The sequence below is a fragment of the Melozone crissalis genome, unplaced genomic scaffold, assembly GCF_028551555.1.
Source record: "Melozone crissalis strain CALT ecotype California unplaced genomic scaffold, PUWL_Pcris_2 ptg000006l_1, whole genome shotgun sequence".
Classification (NCBI taxonomy): domain Eukaryota; kingdom Metazoa; phylum Chordata; class Aves; order Passeriformes; family Passerellidae; genus Melozone; species Melozone crissalis.
In genome coordinates this window covers 20,033,863-20,058,275 of record NW_026535784.1, presented here as the reverse complement: position 1 = coordinate 20,058,275, position 24,413 = coordinate 20,033,863, and the positions used below count along the sequence as shown (strand labels likewise).

Sequence of the window (24,413 nt, the reverse complement as noted above, 5' to 3'; positions counted from 1 at the left end):
AGTTTGTATTCTCAAATTTATATTTGGATGCTCTTTTGGAATGGCCCTGGAGAAGACACAATCAACTATGGTCTTAAATGCTGAATTTGGACCAAAATGAAATGGACCAAATTCAGCATTTGGTCTCAAATGCTGAATATCAGTGTTCTGAACAGCCTCTGACCTGGTATGTATATAAAGGTAAAATCTGTTCAGCCTGTCCAGTGGTCTGAAATGGTAACACCAAATTTTTCTAGGAATCCAGCAAGATGACAGCTCCAGATAAAAGTGAAGAAGCATCTGGGAAAAGGCTGGCTGTAGCTCATGTGACATTTTATAGCTTATGCTAGCAATTGTCATGTCAGGAGGGCAGCCAGTGCAGGCACAGAGAGACAGAAGTTGCATCAACTTCAGCACAGCCAAGTGAGCCTGGAAGAAAAATTCCAAATACAAGGTGGAGGGTAGTCCCAGTCTGAGTGCAGGAAGGAGCTGGTAGCACCCTCATGCTGTTAGGGGAGGGAAGATGAAGGTGTGAGTTGATGTGATTAAGCCAGCAAAATTTAGAGAAATTATAGATCAAAGGCTTGTTTTTCAGATGTGCTGGAGGGTCTCTAAGAGGAATAGAGAACTTACCTGTACTGCTGAAGTGCTTTAATGCTGATGAAAGCCTTTGGATGGAATTTATGTGTCAGCTCTGATGGATAGTGTGAACGGAAACTTGCTGGAAACCTAGGAGGTGTGAAGCTATTGGGGCAAATTGCCAAAGGCATTCTAGGATGGGCAGTGTGTCCAGATGTACTCACTGTATTATTGCAGTTTTGGCTATTTTTCTTAAATGACATTTTCTGTTTGTTCTGTGGAGATTTTTACTTTCTCAACTGAGAAAATTTCATTTCAAACTACAGGAAATTCATTAAAAATGCATTGAAGTGTTTTCTTTTTCAGATAACAAGAAGCTGAATAAAAAGCTACTCTGAAGTGTCGTTCACAGCATGGGAGAGCCTGCCAAAATGACACAAACAACTTGGAGCTCCCTGGTGTTTTATCTACTGGGGGGGGGGGGGGTTGGTGTTTGGTGGTTTTTGTTTGGTTTTTTGTTTTGTTTTGTTGATTTTTTTCTTTTAATGATTGCAGATGGAGGTGTTGTTACATCCTTCCTTTACAAGGCTAATGATTAGAGCACTTGCCCATAAACGACATTGAATGTCTTCTGCCGGTTTTGCAACATGTATATAGGTGTCAGCTCCCAGCTGACATAAAAAACCTGTGTGTGTAACCTGTGTGTAACCACAGCCAGTGGGCCATTATAGCAAAGGAAAAGACCTGTGGGATCCCTTGAAGCACAGTAGAAGATATTTTGCTTCAGGAGTCTGTCCCGGATCTGAAGATAAAAGAGATGTATGATTCCATTGCTGCTTCAGGAGATGATAACTTCCTGCATGTTTTTCACAGTGTTTCTGGACCCCTTGTTTAAGGAACCTATACCTCCAGGAAGCCTTAGCACTAGGTAATGTACATAGAGATGGAATAGATGTGTTAGAATGCCTTCTGATTTGGCCCTGAAGGGAACTGCACTCAGCTGAAGAGGCCCAAATGCTCTGTGGGTTGTATGGACACAATTCCAGCAATAGGAAGGCTATTTTTTCCCAGGGACACAACCATCCTTGGAACTCCACAGCAGCTTTATGACTAGGTGTGACTAGGTGTTATAGTGGGGTTGATATGGGGCTCAAAGAGATAATTTGTAAGGGTAGAGGTGTCCAGCTGGAAGTTAAACAGGCCTGATTATTTGCACAAGTCTGGGCCTATCTGAATTGTTTTTGCTGCTGCAATATACCAGCCTCTTTTTTTACCATGCATTTGACTTTGATTCCTCTATTTATCCTCCTTAATAACAGTCTTTGCTTTTATGGAAATGGATTACGTCTGTCAGTTCAGGCTAGAAGTTGTGCTTGTGTTTTTTCTAAACCTCCAGCTCCTCTAACAGCACTGCATCTGTGCTATGTGATTCATTGTGAGCTATAAAGCACAGCAGTGCATTGGAGACAGTGTGTGTGTAAGCTCAGCTTTGTACATGGACAGCTGAAGGTCGAGAAGCTGGGATGCCTTAGGAATGCAGAAGCAGAGCCCTGCCAGATTTCCTGGGGTCACAGAGGTGTTTATACACAGAGGTATTTGAGATGTGTTTCCATTCTCTCTGTGTGACTCCGAGCTGTGCCTGAGAACTGGCACAGCTGGCATTATTTTAAGACCCTTTTACTATGTTTTAAATTTATCATATAAGATTACAAAAAATGCCACCTTTGGAGAGCAAACGTGGTGAATTCTATCCCTGAATTCAAGAAAACATTGTAACTGTTTATGAATGTAACAATGCAAGGAGGGTAATTGTTAAATCTGCCTAATTTCTCTAACTGGAAGCATCTTTTCCTGTAATTTTAAGAGCCTAGGATCCTGGCAACATCGTGGGCTTTAATAATTGCAGCTAAGATACCAATATTGCTGCTTCTGAATATATTTAGTTATCAAACTTGTGGCCACCTACATATCATGCCACCTATCAGGTTTTTTTAAATCAAAACATGATGCATGTTTTATCTTGCCCTTATTTCCAAACATTGTTGTCAATAAGATGCATTCTAAAATACAAGCCATTAGTCTTCTCTGGGATGTGAATAGAATCACATGAAAATAAATGGCCACCACTTTGATACTGCAAAGGTGATGGGCAGGGAAGTTGTTCTAGTATATTCTGAAATTTGTTAAAAATACATGTGTCTACATGCTGAGAAAGGTCTGGAAAGAGCTAATCTCTAATGGATTGCTCAGTTCTCTATCTGAAGTGTCTGTGGGCAAAGCCGGGTAAGTAGGCACATCAAAACTTACATATGAAAATTTTTGTTCCTGTGCTGGATATGCCTTTTAAGTGCTTAGGCATTGAGTGCTCTTTCTGCTGGAATGCAAAACCAGTGCATATAAATGCTACCAGAAAGGAAGAAGTATGCTCTCACCAGAGAGAAAAATTGAGAAGGTGTGCTAGAAACATGAGACCTGCAGAGTTTCCTGGGGAAAAAAAATGCTGTTAGCAGCAACCCACCCAGAGTTTTTAGCCTGGAGAAAACATATCTCACTGTAAACCTGCGTGAAGCCCAAAGAAGTGGTTGAAGAAAGATTAGGATATACTGTTTTCTCAGTTTTCCTTTGAGCCACCTCCAGACAGTCCCTCTTTAGCATCCTAATCTTTGAAATCCCTTTCTGAGACATCCTAACTCTCAAATAAACATAAGGAGTCAGGGATCCCAGAGGAGGAAAACCAACAGCTTCTCCTTTGAACCTTGCAAACCCTGGAATAAAACCAGCACAACACTTTATGTGCTGGTTCCTCCCACTAAAATCCAGCATCCACACCTATGGTAAAAGTCTGAACTTAAACCCAAGCAGATGCCATGTCATACTGATACCATAGCAAAGGCCTTTCTTCCTGCATTTTTTTCCTAGGAATGGGGAGGAGGAGAGAAAGGCAGGTAACAGGGAAGTAAAGCTGGACAACGGATGGGAGGAAAAGATAACTCTATTCTCAGGTAATATTGGCATAATTTGAACAATATAAAAATTTGTTCTCAATGGGGAATTATTTTTATGTGTTTTTCTTAAACAAGTATGCCATGCAAGTCTTGAAAAAACGTTTAAGTTTGGTCATGTAGGAACGTGTGCTGAACTCCAGAATAGGTCTTTGGTTAATTATCTAGCCTATATCCCTGCCCAGGCTCTGGTCTGGTTGTTCAATCATGGGAAGAAATGACCTGTGGCAGGGACACGTTACAGGGGCTTAAAGTGAGAGCAGAGGCAATGAGCCTGAGCATCTTTTTGCGTCACAGCCCTTGATTTATTGTTTCCTTATTCACATGAAAGACAAATTCATTGAGTAAATTATATAGTGTGAGCATCTCTTACTTCTGTTATCATAGTAGTGGGGTATGCTAAATGGAGCAAATCAACCAAATCATTACTTAATCATGTGCTTAATTCATTGTCATGGATTTTTTTCCCATGAGTATTCATTATGTCCTTGAAATGCATTGCTATTTCATTTGCCTGTAACCATTATTTAGGTTTTTTCACTAATTAGTAAATTCATATTACATTAATGTCTTTAAACTTGGATGAAATCACAAGTACTTAATTCAGGTTACAAATGTCTTTGTGCTATGTTACTAACATGTTTATTTAAAGAATTTTGTAGGGAAAGTTGTATAAAATATAGAATTTTGCAGGAGTCATGAAGAAACTCACAAGAGAAGTAAAGAAGACATTTTCTACTGTGTGTGCTGAAACTGCTGGAGAGTGAGGTACAGATTCCAACAACAGCTGAAGTACAGTGGCACAAGGCCACCAGATTTAATCTCAAGTCCTGGGTTTTTAGCCCTTTTCTTTGTTTGGTTTTGCTTTGTTTGGTTTTTATTTAGGCTTTGTCCCATATTCTGTTTCTGTCCTTCTTGGCTATTTAGTTCCTGCTTTTCTTTGTCCAGTGCTCCACCCCAATCTCTCTTTGTAACTGATTCCCTCAACTAACCTAATAATTGGATTCAGTGGAACTTGAGGACATGCTCAAGTGCTCTCCTGAAGAAGGATGCTTTAGTTAATCAGACTGAAATTGTCTGTGAAGTAAATAACATTTATGAGGAGTTTTCTGAGTTATGAATAAATGCAAGAACAATTTGTTTATGTTAATTTTGTCACAAAGCACTTTATTAATAAATTGTTTAGACAACTAGACAAACCTCTCAGATACCTGCTGTAGAAGAGAAAAAACCTCACTTATATATTAATTTGGAAGCCTTTGCTGGCATCCCCCAGTGCAGTAGCTAGACTCTGCAGTCCTGAGCTTGGACAGTGAAACTCCTCACTGTGTGAAAAGCTGGCTGGATTTCTGGGCCCAGAGATGGTGGTGAATGATGTTACATCCAGCCAGCAGCTGGTTGCTAGCAGGGCTCCTCAGGGATCAGTGTTTTGGCTGGTTCTGTTGGGTATCTTTAGTGATGATTTGGATGAGGGGATTGAGAACATTCTCAGTAAGTTCACAAACAACACCAAATTGGGTGGGGGCGTTGATCTGCTGGAGGGCACAAAGGCTCTGCAGAGGGTCTGGAAAGCTGGACTGATGGGCCAAGGCCGATTGCATGAGGTTGGCCAAGTGCTGGATCCAGCAGTGGGGTCACACCAATCCCAGGCAGTGCTACAGGCTGGGGGAAGAGTGGCTGGAAAGCTGCCCAGGTGAGAAGGACCAGGAGGTGCTGGTTGACAGTGGCTGAACGTGAGCCAGCTGTGCCCAGTTGGCCAAGAAGGCCAACAGCACCCTGGCCTGTATTAGAAGTAGTTTGGCCACAGAAGAGTTTGCTCCTGTGTACCTGGCCCTGGTGAGGCCACACCTCAAGTTCTGTGTTCAGTTCTGGGCTCTTCCCTTCAGAAAAGGCATTGAGGTGATTGAGGTGCTGGAGTGAGTCTGAAGATGGGCAATGGAACTGGTGCAGGGTCTGGAGGACAATCCTGTGAGGAGTGGCTGAGGGAGCTACCTGACAGGAGGTTGTAGTGAGGTGGAGATTGGTCTTTTTTGCCATGTCTCAAATGAAAATATAGGAGGAAATGAGGCTAAATTGCTCTAGGGGAGGTTCAGATTAGATATTAAAACATTTTCTCATTAAAAGAGTGGCTGAACATTGAAGTAAGCTCCCCAGGTAGGTGGTGGAGTCACTGTAACTGGAGCGGCTCAAGAGGCAGCTGAATGTGACACCTGGATTGTGGTTTAGTGGTGATTATGGTGGTGCTGGGATGAGAGTTGGACTAGAATATCTTGAAGGTGTCTTCCAACCCTGATGATTGTGTGAAAGACATAATTTTATTTAATTTTTCATTTTGTTTCTTCTTGACTATCTCCATGCTGGAAGGTAAGCCCCTAGCTAGCCTTTGGGGTGGTTTTGGTTTGCATCAGCTAGTCAAGTGGTTTCTGGACACAAGTGGGAGTTCCTGATGGGAGTTTTCTCAATACATAGTTGTCCTCACTGGGAGGGCAAGAAGAGAAAATGAGATCACTCATCACTCAGTGCCAGCTGGCCTAAGCAGCAGGCACAGTCCTGGTTTAACCTCATAGCATAGGTGCACCAGGCTGCAGCAGGGCAGAAAAGAGTTCTTGTGCTCCTTAAAGGACTGTGGAGAGATGCAGCAAACTTTTTTGTTGGAAGCCAAATTTTTAAAAGCACTTACAGAGAAATACCTCACAGGGTTATAATAATCTTTGCTGGAAGCCAAATTAAGCTACCATTACTGGCATTGTGCACCATTAGTCCCTATCTTTCAAAATAAAATTGCATGAATTATTACAATTTGGTTCTTTACAAATGCTTTTCATTGTCAAGGAAATAAGCCTAACACATTCCTTCAGTTTGAGATGAAGCTATTTAATATTTCAGACATCTCAGATGATCTTGCTGGTGCTGCCACATGTGAACTCCACAGTCTCTGACTGCATCCAAGCAGGGCTACACCAACAATTCACTTGAGACATCCCACAGCATTTTCCACCCAGACTAAGAAATGCTGATAGCCTCGTGAATCATTAACCACGTGCCTGATGAGCACACAATCTAGATAAACTCTGCACTCTTTGTAGTCTTTCAGGTCTGACAATAATCTGTCCTGACTCTTGTGTGCTGGTGGCTGATTTTGCTGCCTTCTTGCAGATCTTGCAGATCACTTGAGTCCATGTCATAATCATTAAACATAAAGGAAACACTGGAGTTCTTTGAAGCTGAAATGTGTCATAGAGCTTACTTTGACCAAGAAAGATGTCATAAAAGATGACATTATCATAGATTTTTGTTTTCTTTGGTGTTAAAATTAAGCCTGAAAACAAGAGTGATTGAAAAAGAAATCCTTAAAACATCTAAGTTTTCAAGTCAACAAAACAAAGATTTTCAAATTTTTAATGAAAAACTTGGAAATTTTGTCCAGTTCTGATGGAAAAAGACAGATTAATATAGCAACCAAGTAGGGATATGCATGCCCCATTTTAATGCTCTTGATCTAATGAAAGAATTTCAAGTGAGGGGTTGCATCAGCTTGCAGACTTGCAAGTGGTAGAGAGATAGAGAAATACAGCATTCTAAATGTAAGAAAAGGAAGACGATTGAATCAAGGACAAATCTTGTTTTACTTTGCTGCCTATCTGCATAGGCCTGTGACTCTGTACTGCAGATACAACAAGGATCTGTACCCTGCTTGCCTTGAAGTGCAAAGGGAGAATGGGAGAATTCAGGTACATAGGAATGATTCCTAACCCAGGTGAAGAGCTTGAGGCTAACTCTGTGTTTCTGTTTTTTTTTTCTCTCTGGCAGGCACTGAGTCTGATTTGCAGTCTTAAGCAATAGGATTGTTTAAGTCACCATGATCTATATGTTCTTTTCACCTATAAAAGAATGATTTTTTTTAAAATTTAAATTTATTTAAATAGTCGAATGTCTGTGCTGGTATTGCCACACTGAGCCAAAGTTTAGGCATGTAAGTAGTGACTTTACAGAAGTAGAAGACTCATATGCTTGGCTGAGTCAAAAGCTCAGGTGAATGTGGGTAAATGTGTACAAGCAATACATGTTTATAGATCAATTGACAGATTTTGACCTTCACAGAACTATTCAATACAATGACTTTGATATTTCCAGAAACACTGTATTTAAAGGCTAATTCCAGAGAAGTGTCAGGCATGAGGAAGTTTTATGTTTTGAGGATTTTGACCTATGGGTGTATCTGAGGTATAGGGTACGGCATGTATCAGTTCTTGCTATTAATAATAGAAGAAAATTGAAGTTAGGAGAAGTTACTGATAAATGTAGAATGGCATTTTGAATAAATTATGGCATTCTTAGATAAGGCTGTAGAAAAGAATTAATCAGATTTAATAGCAAAGAAATTAGTAGTGAAGAAATAGAGTGTCTTGGTAAGTCCAGCTTGTAGAGAATTTTTTGTAGACAAGAAAATGTTTAGAGCTATGGAACTAATAAATCAGGAAATTATCAAGGAATGTGACAGAATATGAAAACGTGGGGCCAAAAGACCTACCTCAGCTAGAGAAAATGTTTCCTAGCTTGAGCTGAATAGCAAGCATATCTATAACATACTATTGCAGCAGACTGAAAAATATGTTAGATGCCATCTGGAAAGTTGCAGTGATTGCACTTTTTAAAAATTTCCTTCTAACAAGAAGCAATTTTGCAATCTCAGCTGTGGCAGAAATTATCAAGATGAAATGCTTCTTTACCTTTACTTAAATGATACATTATGCAAATTGAAAACAGCAATTTAAGGAAACAATTACATAAAGTGAATAGCTTCTATGATCCTCAAACAGGAAATTGTAAGGGATAAAAAAAGCAAACCCTAAATGCTCTTGACTTCAAGTTAGAACAGGAAAAGAAGCTTTATACCTTTCTTCATATCAGGAATGGCAATTGCTGGTATAGACAATCCTTGTGAAACATCCCTGTTGGAGGCCTTTAAACAGCTAAGAACAATTAAGTGAAGTAATACACCTGATGAAAACTTGAAATGTGAAGGTAGTAGCATCACTGGAGATGTATGGGGTAGTAAATTTACTTGCAGGGCAGAACCGAAAATTGATTCTTGCTATGACCTAAATTCCTGTACCCCTTTAGATTTATCAGCTTTTATGGGATTCATGGCTCTTTGCTGGTGGTGTCAAACAGCCCAGTGCTTGCTGACCCATGTCCACCAGTGAGTGGTTTTTACTAGAAATTTATTTATGTCAGGCTTTGAAACTGAGAAGATTGTCAGTGTCTCTGTGTCTGGGGAAAAACAGAGACATTCATGTGAGACAATACTGTGTCCCACTGCACTTATTCAACTCCACTCTGTGTTTCAGTGATTTTAATTATGTTTTCATGTTGCTGACTTTATGTGCTCTCTTAATTATCTGTCCGTAGAAGATTACCCTTTAGTCTTCTGCAGTTTGTCCAGCAATTCAAACTTATGGGTTGGCGCTCAAGCAAAGAGAGATACCTTTGGCATTGGGAAAAATCTTTGACATTGGGTAAAGGCTGCTATTGTATTCAAGCACAGGAGTGTCTATGGGGTTTTTTCTTATTGCTTTTTCTTTTTAAAAATCCTGTATCAGAAATGTTTCAATACTGTCGGTCCTGCCTTTACTATGTGTCTAGATTAGCTGATCTCTTATGGTCCATATTTCAAGAAAAATAAGCTGCATTTCCTTCATTCAGTTAAAAAAATAAAATAATCAAGTGTGGGTTTTAAAAATTATTATTTTGATTCATATTTTTGTGAATATAACTCCTTGTGTTTCTTAAGAGTTTACATCTTTGTTAAAAGGTTTTCTGCAACAGTCTTTGTCACATAGAGTAATTTGGTGACTGACAGTTTGTCTGCATAGTTTTTTTTCTAATTCCATTCAGACTCTTGGTCCATATATTCATTTTTCTTGGGTAAAAATAAAGAGGCTACATTTGTACATAAAATGACCAAAATACTAATTTTTAAAAAATAAAAATATAGCTTTTACAAAAGCTTCTCTTAGACTATGATGTTCTCAATATTGCTTTTAGATTTTTACTGTGCCGCAGCTCAGCTTTACCATGTTGAATTAGTATGTAGAATGTAGAGGCAAGGTGGTGAGATCCAATCTGTGTTTCACCTAGGCTATTCCAGTTATGTCCTACCTTATTTTCTGATGGGGCAGCTAAAAGGTCCTGTTCTTCTCTTTTTGCCAGCCCTCCACCTGCACAACTTTCTGAATAAATATTTCAGCAGCGCAATGATGGAATGGGCTGTGGTACGAAGCAGATGTGGTGTCAAAGGAGCAAAAGCTGCAGGTGAATTAATTGAAGCCATGTGTGACAGTAAAAAGTGGAATATCAGTAAAATAAATGCTTCAGAATGAGGAGCAAACCTGCACCCTGTTGGCTTAAAGAAAGGGAGCTGTGAAGGACTGGAGTCACAGCTGTTATTACTGTTGATTACTACTGCCGTCATCACTACTGGTATCACTGTGCAGTGGGATAAGGGACAAGAAGAGATTGGGTGCATTAGTATCATATACTCTTGGAAATATATTTATTGGTGCAAAAATGTTATATACTTTTAGTTAGGATGTGTTTATTATTTTAGACTGTTATTATTTAGGGTGTGTTTGTGTTTTCTTTATTTAGGATTAGGTGTTAGATCTTAATTGCCAATGAAGGTGGAGTTTACTACATAGATGGTTGTCTGTAGTCACATGTTCTTCTGTTCAGGCTTCCCTCTGTTTTCTAATATTATAATTCACTGTTGAACATATGGTTGAACATAGATTTGTATCAAGAGTTAGTGTGGTAAGCACTGGAAATGTGAAAAAAGTTCTGATAATACAAAACATCCTGAGATGAAACTGACATGTGTCAGTTCTCTTTGAATTTTGTGAAAACAAAAGTAGGTCTATAATTAAGATGTCCAATTCTCAGACTAAACTATGAGATACAATGAATGAAGGAAACTGAGCTGAAGACAAATGGAAATAAGAAGCTCAGAAACTGATTTGAATGTGGTGTATGGAATTTACTTAAGGAAAGAAAGAAAAGATCAGGAAATTTGTGATTCAAATATTGTACAAAATAACTCTGTATCTTTCTAAATTAGTAAACTTCTCAGGTTTTTGGGAAGAATTCGATCGCCTTCAAGCAGTTAAAGAAAGACAAGATTTGAGTTAAATGCCTTAGAGATCAGAAAATGAGTAGGGTAAAGAAAATTACAGTCAACCTCAAACACAGAGTTAAAACAAAGGGCCCTTTGCTCAGTAAATAAAGAGGAGACAATGGCATTTATTATATAAAAATAGTATTAGGATGGAGAAATATTACACAGAAACAATATAACAATAATAATAGAGGGTTATACAAATGCATGAGTAAAGTCATGAGAATGAAGTATCTACCCATCATGGATTGAAATAACAGTCTATTTAACAGAAGATCTTTGATTTCTGAGTCAAAATTTGTGGGTGATGATAGTGGAGAAAGCATGATTAAGGATGATGTGACAGCTTAGTGGAAAAAGAAGCAAGCAAAGTAGCTTCATGCAAAACTAGAGGCAGGTAAAAAATAAAGGAGACATTTGCAAGAGTATTGAGGAAACCATTAAAATCAACATATAAATTATAAGAAGAATAATGAATTGTTTTGGCTGACACTAATCAGGTGTTAGATTAACTAAGTGGACAAGAGTAAGAAGGTAAGAAAATGAGCAAATAGGTCCATTAAGCTTTAAGAAGCTAATGGGTCCAAAAAAAATAGATGAGAATTCAGAATCTCTAAAAAGGAAAATAAGGATGTTGAACTCCAAAACAACACAGCTCTCAATTAAAATCAGCTTTTTTTCATTTCTGCCCTTCCAAGAAAAAAAAAATCATGTAGTATTTAAAAAAAAAAACATAAAAAAAATCACATAAGATTTAAAAAAAGCAACAAATGGGAACATGATATTTTTCATTTTTAAATTCACTTAAAGGCTGTATTCAATAAATGATAGAGACATACAGACTTAGACTTGAATGTACAGGTATTTTTGTTTGTATATTCACCAATTCTGAATGAGAAGCTGTGTAATTGCACTAGTTCAATGCAAGTAGTATTTACAGAGTGTCTTGTCCTGAGTGAATTATGGGCATTATGAAACCTGTTCAAACAGTCTCTGTTTAAGACTTTGGTGGATGAATGAGTAATTTGGCATCCTCTTGAGACTTGGGTGGGAGCTAGCTGCTGAATTAGGCAGGCTGAAGCAGACATGCAGAAGGGTAGAAGGCTGTCAGTGAGGATTTTGGGTGTTTTCAAAGGGATTTGAGTACTTTCACAATTTGAAGGCTCCTGAATGCAATTTTTTGGGGAAAAAACTGGGTTGGATAAGTCCTGCTGTGGAGCCTGCCTACCTCTTCTATTCAGCATGTAGCCGTTAGCTCAGATAAGTTTTAACACGTAAAGAGCTGTTAACCTAAGCTCCTATCATTCACTTAAAAGCAACCAACTAAACTGATTCATTGTAATCTTTTTCAGCACACTTTGCTTCATTAGAGAGGGATATCTGGCAAGAGATTTGACAGATCCTGGGGCCCTGAGGAACACAATTGTTTTAACCCATGTCTGCCACGTAGCTGCAGCCCCAGGGACCCTGCCTCGGTCATATTTGGTAAGGTATACAGGAGGATATAGACTTTGACCCAAAGACCTTTCGAGCTTTTCAAAGTTTATTTTTAAATATTATTTAGTTTTTCTACATCCTTTTATAATCTATTGCTCAGCCTTTCTTTTCAGTACTGTGCAGAGATTTTCCTCTCTGCAGTGCCAATCCTTTATCTTTCAGTGTGTCTCTAGTGCTCTCATCAGTCTGTTCATTCACTCTTTCCTGTGCCTCTTCTCCCCTTATAGTCTGGTGACATGTAAGCTGATCACAGAAATCTTTATGTTCCTTTGTTCCAAGCACCTCGGCACAGTTCTTCATTTCTTCTTTCTGCCTGACAATTGTGCTCATGTCTTTGTCATCCCAGCAAGTGGGAGTACAAGAGCTGGCAACATCCTGGCATCCTTTCTGAGCGCATGCACTGGATAGTTTTGTTGAATGCCATTCTGTCACGATGTTCAAAGCAAACATCTACTGCAATGCAGCTGTTTGAGCTGTGCCTGCACTTGGTACTATTTTTGTTTGCAATTCAACATATTTTCTTAAATCTCTTTTAGTAAACTCAGATACATGCTGCAGGCTGATAGCTTTTCAGAGAAAAGCATAATCCCTAGAAGCTGCCTGCCTTGGCAAACATGTACATGCCTTTCAATATGTCAACAGGCAATTATTCTAGCAGTGTTTATTCCCTCAGTTCCCTCAACCCAGCCCAACAATTGGGTATTTTTTTTCACATGCCCTCACTTAAGAAAATCAGATGATGCCCAGAATTGTGAATTTGTCATCTGTGGATTCACGCAGTCACAGCTGTGATGATTTTGTTATTCAACCTTTTACATTCTTTTAGAATTATATTAAAATACATATATCTCAGAACTAGGATAATGAATTTTTTATTACTTATATGATAATGACTATGAATGTGAGTGCCATGTTTTCAAAACCCAGATATTGACATTCCAGAGAGAGCCTTCACTAGCTTTTTTTTTTTTTTCAATTTCCCTGTCACAGTGTATTCCTGCCTCAGTACAACAGTTTACCTCCACAACATTAGGAGAAAAGCAACTTCTCCGCTGTTTTTCCCAATCAAGATAATTTCAGATTATAGGATCTTTCTCTGTGCATGCTCAGGGCCTCAGTTGTAATCATCCTTCAAAGGTGTAGTTTGTTCAGTAATTAACTTGTTACTGTATGGCTCATGCAGTGTACCAGTAGCTCAGATTTTATGTAGAATGCTCTGCTGATTTGAGAATGGCTTAAAATAATTTTCTTTGGGAATATATTTTTTTTAAATTTAAATAGTTAAAAAAGTGGAAGCTGCTTTTTATGTCTTAGCCAATTTAGAAACATTAGAGATTAGAGTCCCCCAACTCTTTCAAAGAATGAAACCTGCTAAAATGAATTTTTTTCTCACATCATGTCTGGAACTCTTTTTTCTGAAGAAAAGTGGCTGCTACAGCACTCAGAATACTTTGATAGTGTGCTAACAAATATATACTGCTGTCTGGCATGGAATAATTGCATGTTTGAGATCTGGATTTATTCCCTTCAGTTGTCTGTTAGTCATGGGGGTTGTAGTTTAAATCTTTGACAACATTTATATTGCATATATAGATTACTAAATATATGTATATAGATCTATATAACTATACATAACATCTATATTGAAATTTACATCTAACATCTGTACTAACATTTCATTACTATTTAGCCAAGTATTATAATACTTGGTTTCTTAGGTTTTGGGGGGCTTTGGGACACTGTGAGTTTCCCTTCCCTTTCCCTCCTGTTATAGGAACATCTCATCTGCAGCTGATGAGAAATTGTGGGAGCTAAGATTCATCTCAAGATGCAGTGCCAAGGCCCTGACATGCTTCATCTTTTCCTTCCACAGTAAGTTCTCTTTTCTACTTATTACAGCTGTTTCCTCCACTTGGTCCCTTTTGCACAACATGCTTTGCTGTGTGTGTGCTCCTGGGAACTGGGTGGGCAGATGCAGATCATGAGAGGAGAAAATGTGAGCAATTCACAAAGTCCTTTGACTTACAGTACAGGCAATACAATTACTGGCCAATATGAGGAAGCACAGGTGATGGGAAACAGGTCACAGATTCAAAAAGCTCTTCTTCAAGAAGAGGAAAATATTGAAGAAGAAAGATTCAGTGTTTTAATTTTATAAAAATTATAGAATCATAGAATATCCTGAATTGGAAGGGACCCACAAATATCACTGAGTCCAGCTCCTGGCCCTGCACAGGACAGCCCCAAGAATCACACTGTGTGCTCAACAACATTGTCCAAAAGCTTCTTCCTTTGGATGAAAAACCTTTTCCTAGAATCCAATGTAAACCCCCCTGACACAGCTTCAGTCCATTCCCTCGGGTGCTGTCACTGGTCATCAGAGAAAAGAGATTGGTGTCTGCCCCTCCGCTTGCCCTTGTGAGGGTGTTGAAGAGCACAAAGAGGTGCCCCCTCAGTCTTCTCTTCTCCAGGCTGAACAAGCCAAGTGACCTCCTCATAAGGCTTTCCCTTCAGACCCTTCACCGTATTTGTAGCCCTTCTTTGGACACTCCCTTTCTATCTAATCTTTCTGTCTTTCTCAAATGGTCGTGCCCAAAACTGCGCACAGGACTTGAGGTGAGGCTGCCCCAGCTCAGAGCAGAGCAGGACAATCCCCTCCCTTGCCTGGCTGGTGATGCTGTGCCTGATGCCCCCCAGGACAGGGTTGGCCCTCCTGGCTGCCAGGGCACTGCTGACTCATCTTCTCATTGATAAGGACCCCCTGTAAGTGGTCCTGCTCTCCAGAATCTCATTCCCCACTCTATCCATACATCCAGGCTTGCCCCATCCCAGGCAAAGAATCCAGCACCTGTCTTTGTTAAACTTCATATGGTTGGTGATTTCCCATCTTCCTAACTTCAGGGGAGAATTTTTTTTTTTTTTGAGGGGGGAAAGAGGGATGAATAAAAGCAAAGTTTCTGTTCTAGAGTCTGGAGTGCCCTGTGCTCCTACCTAAAGAAGGGCAAATTATTTTCTCATGTTGACTTTAACTAACTGGAGTCAATCTGATCCCTTGTTTTGGTACAAAGTGAGACAACGGAGGATTTTAAAATTAAAGGAGTTGTGGCATTTACTGAACAGACTGGAAGGAGGCATGGACAACACATCCCTATTGCCACATCTATTCTTTCCTATCTACTACCACAGGCAATGTCTGGCATTATCCCCTTGGTGGGAAGAGATGTTGGAAGAGGAACAGTGGAGGTAGGACCTGGGCCAGAGGCCTTACATAATCCAAGCCTGAGCACATGGAAAGCCTCTTTGCCAGAAGAATTTCTGCCTACCAACTTTGAGGTAACACTACTGCAACAGAAGCTTGCCACTTTTGAACGTGGCTCTTTTGATAGATTTGACTGTATTGGTAAAGTTCTTGTATCTCATATATGAGAACACAGACATCTAGTTTGTCTCTTTGTTTTTCCCTTAGTATTCACAGTTTGCTCTGGGCACTTGCAGCATTTAGGAAGAATATCAGTCTGATTTGTTGCCTGCAAGAGAGTCTAATTAAAACAAGAGAGCGGGATGGGAACTGATGACACATAGTGCAGCTGAGCTGCTCCCAAAGCTGAACATGGCAGCTGTGGTTTTCGTCATTTGCAAAGCCTCAGCCAACACGTTGGCCCACAGAGTTAAAATAAATGTCTAATTATCTTGTTTAATTATTTCAGTTCCAAATTCCTGCTTGAAAAGTATTGCAAAAGATGTGAGAGAAGCACTGAGAGCGCCATTATCACGTCTGTGGCTTGCCAGTAAATCAGAAATCACAATGCTTTCTCTTAGTCAGGTTCCTCCCTTCCCCGTGCCTGTGGTCAGGCTGCAGAGGAAGGAGTGTGTGTGCTTGAACCAGCCTCCAGCCCTCTCCCCTCCCCTGTCACTTGGCACTGACTCACAGCACTGCTTTTCAACATGATGCTAATTAGCTGCTGAGTAGTGAGATACTGTGAACTCTGAGAGAAAAGACAGAAAAAGACTTCAAAGATGTTTACAATTTTTTCCTTTTTTAATTGTGACAGTAATAAAAAAAATTTCTTATCACTGCTGTCTGGATCCAGCAATTTCTTGTGTGCAGGAAGACATTGCTCCAGGTTATTCTGGGGTGAGGAGGTTGTGACTTTGTTTGCTTTCCATGCAGTGGGCCAAAAAGAGGGAGCAAATATGGATTGCTGTGCTAAATCTGGTGGCTACAATTTGACATATAATTACACTTGGTACTAGTGTGCCAAGCAGAGGAAAATTGATGCAGGAAGAGAGACTGAGACTCCTGCATCAGAGCAACCTATTGGCAGGTCCTGTTAGGTCCAAGTCCAGTTTGGAGCACTGACACCTTTTCATGCACAGCTTAAGCAAATGCTCTTGGTTGAAGTGATGAGGACCATTAGGTCCTTCAGAATCTGTTTTTTTAGCCTGTATTCACAATATCACTTGCAGTAAATTGGTTGTTACTGCCTCAATTAATGGATCTACTGTCTTTGGACACAGTCCACCTATCAGTTAAGCTGCTTGTGAACGAAATGTTCATTACAATTTTCTTTATCCAGAACCCTGGAAAAAAAATGACTTTTCACACAGAAATGGTTCCCACTGGTCATGCATCTTTAATTAAGCGGTGGCCCACTTCTGCCATACTGTGTTATTCTAAATTTGTCATTCTTCAAATAGCTTAATAAGAGATGGATGTTGAATACATTGTAAAAATGTAGAGGAAAAAGTCTTTGAGAAAGACTTTTGTTTTTCATCTGAGTCTATTTGTCTTTTATTTTCCTGATGTTAAAGGTCTTCCCTTGCCCAGTTTTGAAAATTCTGCACAACTTTTAACCAATATAGTCAGTGGCCCCCTTGATATTAATTTGTGTGATCAAAGAGACCTCTGAACTGCTCAGGGAACATTTGGAGTCAACAGTTTGCATTCATCAGGCTCATGATTCACACACAAATAAACTGAGACTGTAGCTGATGTGCCTGCTTAGTTATCTTGAGATCACTGTTTTGTTCTCCCACAAACTGAGTTTCACATTTCTCCTAACTATACCGAGATCTCTTTGTTTTCACATGGAACAAATAAGAGAGGAAAATGAAAGCTAGAGCTCCAAGAAGTCTTTTCTGCATCCAGAGTTTTGGGGTTTTTCTTGACAAACGTTTTGAATTCTAAAGGGATTTACTGTAGTAACAGTTGTTAATTATTGCAAAGAGAAACTGGCTGAAGAGAAAAAAGATTTGTCTCCAGAGTTAGGTATCAGTTTGCTGCAGATCCCCCTTCAGCTAAGAGAATATTGACACTACAAACAATGACTGCACACCACAGTCAACTGAAAAACCAATCGATTTCTTAGAACTTCTTTTGGAGCATGTGGTCAGTCAGTGATATTCTCCTTTTCCAGTCTAGGTATTCTGATTTTAGTTCTCAGTTTCCTCTCCAAATGGATGCTTTTTTGTTATTAGAAAATTACAAAAAGACTTTCTGGAAAGTCTAAATAGAAGGAAAAGTAGGTTTAATTTCTTTTGTTCTAGTCTGATCTTGTGAGGAGTCCAAATGTGGTGACTGCATATAAATCTTGATGCCCATCTGAGAGTGGTAGGAATTTAAATGAAATTTTTTTTTTTCTCCTAAACTGGAGACAGCATAAATTGAATATTTTCAGCTGCCCTTGTATCTCTAAATCTTGTCAGTCCCTTTCCTTGTTTCTCTTTTTGCATGTGCACATCTGAGTAGTATTTTATTCTCATATGTATTTCAGGATTTATTCATGTCTATTTGTTTAAACTGTGTAATCTGTAAATGTGTAGATTGTTGTTAGCCTTTATTCAGATATCATCCACAATTCCTTTTTATCTAGACCATTATTTTCACACAATTCAAAGTACATCTAAAATAGCATTTTATTTTCTGCACCTTTTAGCATTACTCCTACAAAAGAAGTAAAAACTGCTCTTATATTTTTTTGGTGAGGGAGAATTACTTAAGGGATATTAAAATATACAGTGATTACTCCTTCTCACTAAAATCCCTGATCTGATTCCAGGTCATAAGAAGTTGCAGGGGACCAAAATCAGTGTTAATTGTTTGTACCTGTCCAAATATGAATTTTCTCCTGAGAATGCAAAGGAAGGTCATTAATCAACACACCCCATGCTGGACCTCTGCTGGTGCGGCCACTTCACCCCTTGGCTGGTGAGGATGAACTTTGCTGCTTTTCAAGGCTTACACAAACCGGTGCCAGCTGTGAAGCACAAGGACTTTAAAGCCACCATGAGGCCAGTGTGGTAGGATGGGGTGCTGCAACACATAAGTAGTGCTCAAAAGACAGGGTGTCTTTTGCAGCTCATCTCTCTGCTCTGTGAATTACTCTATTACTTATCAGATGCAATGAACATGAGGCCTCCAGACCCGAGATTTCACTGTGCCACAGGGCCAGAAAGGCAACCATGCCTCCCAGTAACAGCAATCTTCCTTCAGCTGTGAATGTGTGTGCCAGAGGGGACTACAATTAATACTGCACAGTGCATGATTTGAAAAAAAACCTCATCAAAACTGTGTCAGCTTTAAATTTTTAAGTTGAACATTGCCCTGGATATTTAAACACTTTGTTAAGTAATGGATATATCCAAGTTCTTGCAATTCTAGAGGAGTAAATCTTTCACAGCGTGTCAATGGCACATCCAGTCACTGTCAAAAGAGCAACAGGTGAGATTTCCAAGGCAAGTATATAATTAAGCTAGCAAAGGGGACATTGAAAGCTGTTATGTTAAGGATAGCTTTCCACATCAAAATCCATGCTTGGAAAATGTTGGGAATAATGTTTTCTTTTTAAAAGGCTGCAGTAAAATGGGAATGGAGGAAGGAAGGAAGAAAAAACCAGAATGTAGTATATTCAGGCTTCTTTTCTGCTGGCCTGTTAATGCTTGTTACCTTTATACAGCTTTTCTGCTGTTAAAATAAAATTGAAAGAAAATCCCTCTCTTACTCTTCAATGAAAAAATTAAAAGACTGAAATGGACACATTCCTGCAATATCCAGAACATCTCTGGAGTTTTCTGGTACTTCAGTGAAACATTTAGGTGTCCCACATTGTCCCACCTTGTTTCTTTTCCAGTTTTCAGTATTCCCCTCATGGGGATGGTCATTGGCTCCCTGACTCATCATGCCATGCAGTTGCTGTATCTCTTTCTTTAAGTGTAAGTTTACATAGTTAAATTAAGTGCTCTGTAAATTAAATGCTCTACTAAAATCCAGGAAGGAGGCTGCCATTGGTGGATGCAGACTTTTTCCTTCAAATCCATTGCCCTCTCCAATGAGAAATTGCCACAGACCCTTCCTCTTCTAGGTTTCTTACTCATCCACAGCAGTAGTGTGGATGAGTTTAACTTCAACTCTAACTTTCAGCTCTCACATGAGAGCAGCTTTAGATATTTCTGTTGTAAGTTTCTAAAATACACTGCAAAATTTTTGAGTGCTAATAGGGCGGCTGCAGGGCATGAGTTATATCACTGTGAAGGCTGGGCAACTTCACAGTGGGGACACCAGTACCTGCTTGGGTCTAGATCCAAAATAGGCTTACCTGCCTTTTGGGCTTTGCAGCTCCTAACTTGAGTTTAGAAATGAGGAAGAACTTTAAAGAGATCAACCCTCTTGGATATAGAATAATTTGGGTATAGCAGCAAACTTTGGAAGTGTTACTACCCTGACTTCTACCTTATTGTAATGGTAGCCAGAATTAAATGCATGAAATTTGGGCAAAATTTGAACATAATTAGTAATAATCCCAATATATTTTCTAAATACATGACTGAGTGAAATTCTAGCTTATTATTTTCAATTTTTTTTTTTCTCAAAATTAAATGCTTCTGGATATTTTATATTTAGGAACAATTTTTATTCTTCAATACTCATTAAAAACCACGCCCAGGGTGCACAGTGTAGCTTTAAAGAGTCTCACAAGTTTTCTCTCTCAAGATTCAGAGTATCAAAATTATGATCTGTCTGAAATTATAAATAAGCCTTCTTCAGAATGTTTGCCTTTATGATCTCCTAATTTGCATTTCTCCGATATTATTTGTTATTTAAAATACAGTTTGCCTTGTTTTGTTTTGATGCTTGAATTTGATGTTACAGTAGCAATAACACACTCCGGGTAATTCATTTCCAGTTGAGCTTCACTGGAGGCTTGAGTGCTTGAGTGCTTAAAAAGCCATTTGGCTTACTGTCTTGTACCTTTTAATGCCTCCTGCAGTCTGCAATAACCATTCAAGAAATTCACTGCTTGTCATGGCCTATTGGTTTAAATTAAAAAACTAAATTTGGAAACTCCACATGCTCTGCTATCAGTTTTTCTAGTGTAAAGCTGTCCTACCATGGGAAATTGCCAATGGACTTCACCACCCCTGAAAAAAATCAGCATTAATAGAGTGGAAACAGAGTAGAAGAATATTTTGGCTGTGTCTTTTTGGTGAAATATAGTGTAGATATAAATGTGAAACATGTCAAAAAAAGAAATCCAAATTATTTTAAAGCAGCCTGTGCTTTGGGGGATTGAATGCACCATGGAGACTGTGAGGTGGCATGTGGCATGGCAGCACCAGGCAGAGGTGCTCACACAGCTCAGGAGGCACTACAGGAATATCAGCCAGGCAGCGTGTCTGTGCCAGGCTGTGCTGCACGATAATTGTGCCTCTCAATGATAGCTTTTGTGGAGACGTGTCTGATGGCTGTGAGGTAAACACAGCAGTTAAAGAGCATCCTCAGTCACCACAGCATTATGCCTTCAGGACAGCCCCCAGGTCCCTTTTTCCTTGACTAGGCCTACTCGTGGGGTACCTGAAATCCTGGGGAGACTAACAGTCAACAGAGCAGGGTGTGCACCCTCACAAGGGATGCCATCCAGAGGAATCTTGACAATTTTCAGAAGTGAGCCTGTGTTCAAGACCAAGTATGAGGTCCTGTACCTGGGTCAAGGCAGTCCAAACACAAGTACAGACTGGATGGAGAATGGATCAAGAGCAGTGCTACAGAGAAATATACTTGGGGTGTTGGACAAGAGACTTGACATGAGCCAGGGATGCATGCTTGGATCCCAGGAGTCCAACCGTATCCTGGGCTACAGCCAAAGCAGCGTGGCCAGCAGGTTGAGAGAACTCATTCTGCTCCTCCACTCCATTCTCATGAGACTCCACCTGGAGTTCCACATTCAACTCTGGAGCACCTAACATAAGAAAGTCATAAACCTAATGGAATGAGTGCACTGGAGGGCCATGAAGATGCCCAGTGGACTGGAATACTTCTTCCTCTATGAGGACAGGCTGAGACAGTTGGGGTTTGTTTAGCATAGTGAAGTCTCCAGGGAGACCCTATAGCAGCTTCCAGTACCTACAGTGACTACAAGAGAGATGGAGAGGGACTTTTTGCAAGGGGATGTGGTGATGGAATAAGAGGGAATAGCTTCAAACTATAACAGGGAATATTTACATTACAGTTAGAAAGAAATTCTTTACCCAGAGGGTAGTGAGGCACTGAACAGGTTTCCCAGAGTTGTGGATGAACCATTCCTGGAAGCATCTGAACCAGGCTGGATGATGCTGTGAGTAATCCGGTCTGGATGAAGGTGTCCCTTCCCATGGCAGAGGGGTTGGAACCAGGGGATCTTTCAGGTCCCTTCCAACCCAAACCTTGCCATGTTTCTGTGAAATTATCACACCCAGCAGTGGGCATTAAAGGTCTCATTTCTCCTACATAAGGCTAATGTATCTCCCATGGGAAAGGAATATGACCTGCTCTGTACTACAGAGGAAAGCTGATTAGTAAAAGCACATAGCCAAGGGTAGACATTTGATATGTAAAGGGTGGTAAGCAAGTCTGTAAGAGCTCCTGCCACAACCTCAGCACTGCAAAACTGACTCAAGGCAGCTCAGATCAGTGAGGTGCTCAGTCTAGATTATTATACTTGTGTATTGCCTGGTTTATCAATGCTTAGATTTGGCAGATCAGCCTCTGATCAATCTGAAGGGCAATTTCCCCTTCAGCATTCTACCAAATACCATCTAGGCATAAATTTACATCCGGAATTGAAAATCCAGGCATTTTTAGGGTTCACTTAATGGATAGGATGGGGTCCCTTGCAATAATGTGGTAGAAGCCTGTATTGGGAAAAGAAGTTGGTGTGCATGTAAAGGTTCAGTCACATCATTGGGATGAGGGAAGTCTAGATTAAATACTTTCAGCAGATCTGTCCTATCTCAGGGGAATGCCCTCAAGTGCACAGAGCACTGGGTAAGATGTTCCCTTATGCAGGTACAAATGTTAAGGTTTTATGGACGCCAGAGAGAAAAGAAGAGTATAGTTGGGCCCTTGGTATATCTGCCTAGTGTTTTCAAGCAGGTGCCAGCTTTGTATCTTCAAGTGTCAAGCTGGCTGAATGTGAGCCAGCTCTCAGCTGAAGCTGTGCAGCTCCAGGTAATGCAGTGCTGGCTCTAGGATAATTAGAATCAGTAATCTGAAAGGCAGAATTTATTTAGGCTGGTTCCACTGCTGCTCCAAAGCAACTAGAGAACATCCCACTCACTGATAGAGCAGGCACCTCCTAAATAGGGGCACCCAGCTTTGAGGTGCCTGGAGAAGGCCTTGGACTTCAGTCAGCAAGCTCCAACAGTTTCTGGGCTTGCAGCCATTCTCCTTCATCTATGTCACAGAAATCATACCAAGTTTGGACTGATGGCAGCATGATCAAAGCCATGCTGTGACAATAAGCAATTTGAGCTTCCCTTTTTTCTTCTCCTGGCTCCACTTTAGAGCTTTTCAGTGTTTATAGCTTTATAACTTAGTTATTTATCTCCAGGTCACATCACATGTTGCGTATTGACTGCAAATTTATTGTGTAACTCTGATTTTTAAAAATAAAGTTATTGTGGAATTATGTTTGAAAGACTTGTCTATTCAGTTCGTGTTAGCTCATATGCTGTATCACTTTTTTTCTCTTTTGTGATCAGTTTAGCATGAAAATATGTTATATATTTAGTAGTCATTTCTGTTTGCAGATTTTTTTCTTTTTAATCCTAACACATTTTTGTAAAACAGTGTAAATCTTAATATGTAAAGGATTAATATGTGCTCTTCTTTTCAGATGGTCTGCACATTAACATTCCATAAATAGCCCAATTTTCCCCCTGAGTTGATAAGTAGTCAAATACTTCCACTAAGGACATTTTTACTTTATCATCCAGAATGTGAACAATTTAAATTTAACTGGCAATTATTGGTGATGAATGGAAGTAAAATATATGAGTGTTTTTCTAATTTAGTTTGCTTAATCTCATCCTCAGTGCTGCTAAGAAATTGCTTGAGAAACCATCAAGACAAAAGGCTCATAACAGGCTCATAGACTCCTACTGCTGTGGCATCCACCAATTTATGTTGCATCAGCATCATCCACCAAGAGATTCTAGCCTCTGATCCCAGGAACTTTAAAATTCTTTTTATTTGCATTATGGCTCTCTAAAGAATATAAAAATTCAAATTCAGCCTCACGGTGGAATTTCTGTGTTCAGCAGTTGAACTGTCACTATGGGACATCTCCTAAAAATCATGCTTAATTCCAGACATTCACATTCCCTATGAGATTTTATCTCATTTATGTTACTTACATACTCTGAAGGCTCAGTATCTCTGCAATCATTAAAATAATCTCCTGCTCTTCAGTTCATTTGTTCATGTTGCTCTGACGTTTGGCAAGTATTGCAAGTTCTTCCAGGTTGCAGAGGACCTGTTTCTTCAGTTCCAAAAAAGATATTTGTGGAGCCAAACTTCAAAATTCAATAAGTGACAATAGATAAGAGTGGAGTGTCTACCACCTGGCATCCTAGGTATGGTTCAGATAATTGCAAATAAAACCAGGACTAGTAAACATTTGTACCAGTGGAACCCAGCCTGGAGTGAGAGTATGTTGTGCTAAGCCATACTGTATTAACTGGGTAAAGAGACAAGATTTGGGTGTCCAGGTGATTTAACGACTTTTCAGAGCTTCAATAAGCAAATAAAGCAAATACTTGGCTCTCCTAATTACATTGCTTTCTAAAATGCATTTAGGTATAAGAACATGGTCAGACTTCCTCTTGGGGAATGATCATCTGATTTTGGTCACCTACATTGAGGAAAG

At 39.6% G+C, this 24,413-nt stretch overlaps 1 long non-coding RNA gene across 1 annotated transcript; it reads left to right on the top strand.

Moving 5' to 3' along the window:
* The first annotated feature begins 1,105 nt into the window (after nucleotides 1-1,105).
* LOC128947028 (uncharacterized) lies at nucleotides 1,106-10,014 on the top strand. Its single transcript, XR_008484013.1, has 3 exons — nucleotides 1,106-3,560; nucleotides 4,254-4,328; nucleotides 9,774-10,014. It is a non-coding gene; the product is annotated as an uncharacterized LOC128947028 (long non-coding RNA).
* The last annotated feature ends 14,399 nt before the right edge of the window (nucleotides 10,015-24,413 follow it).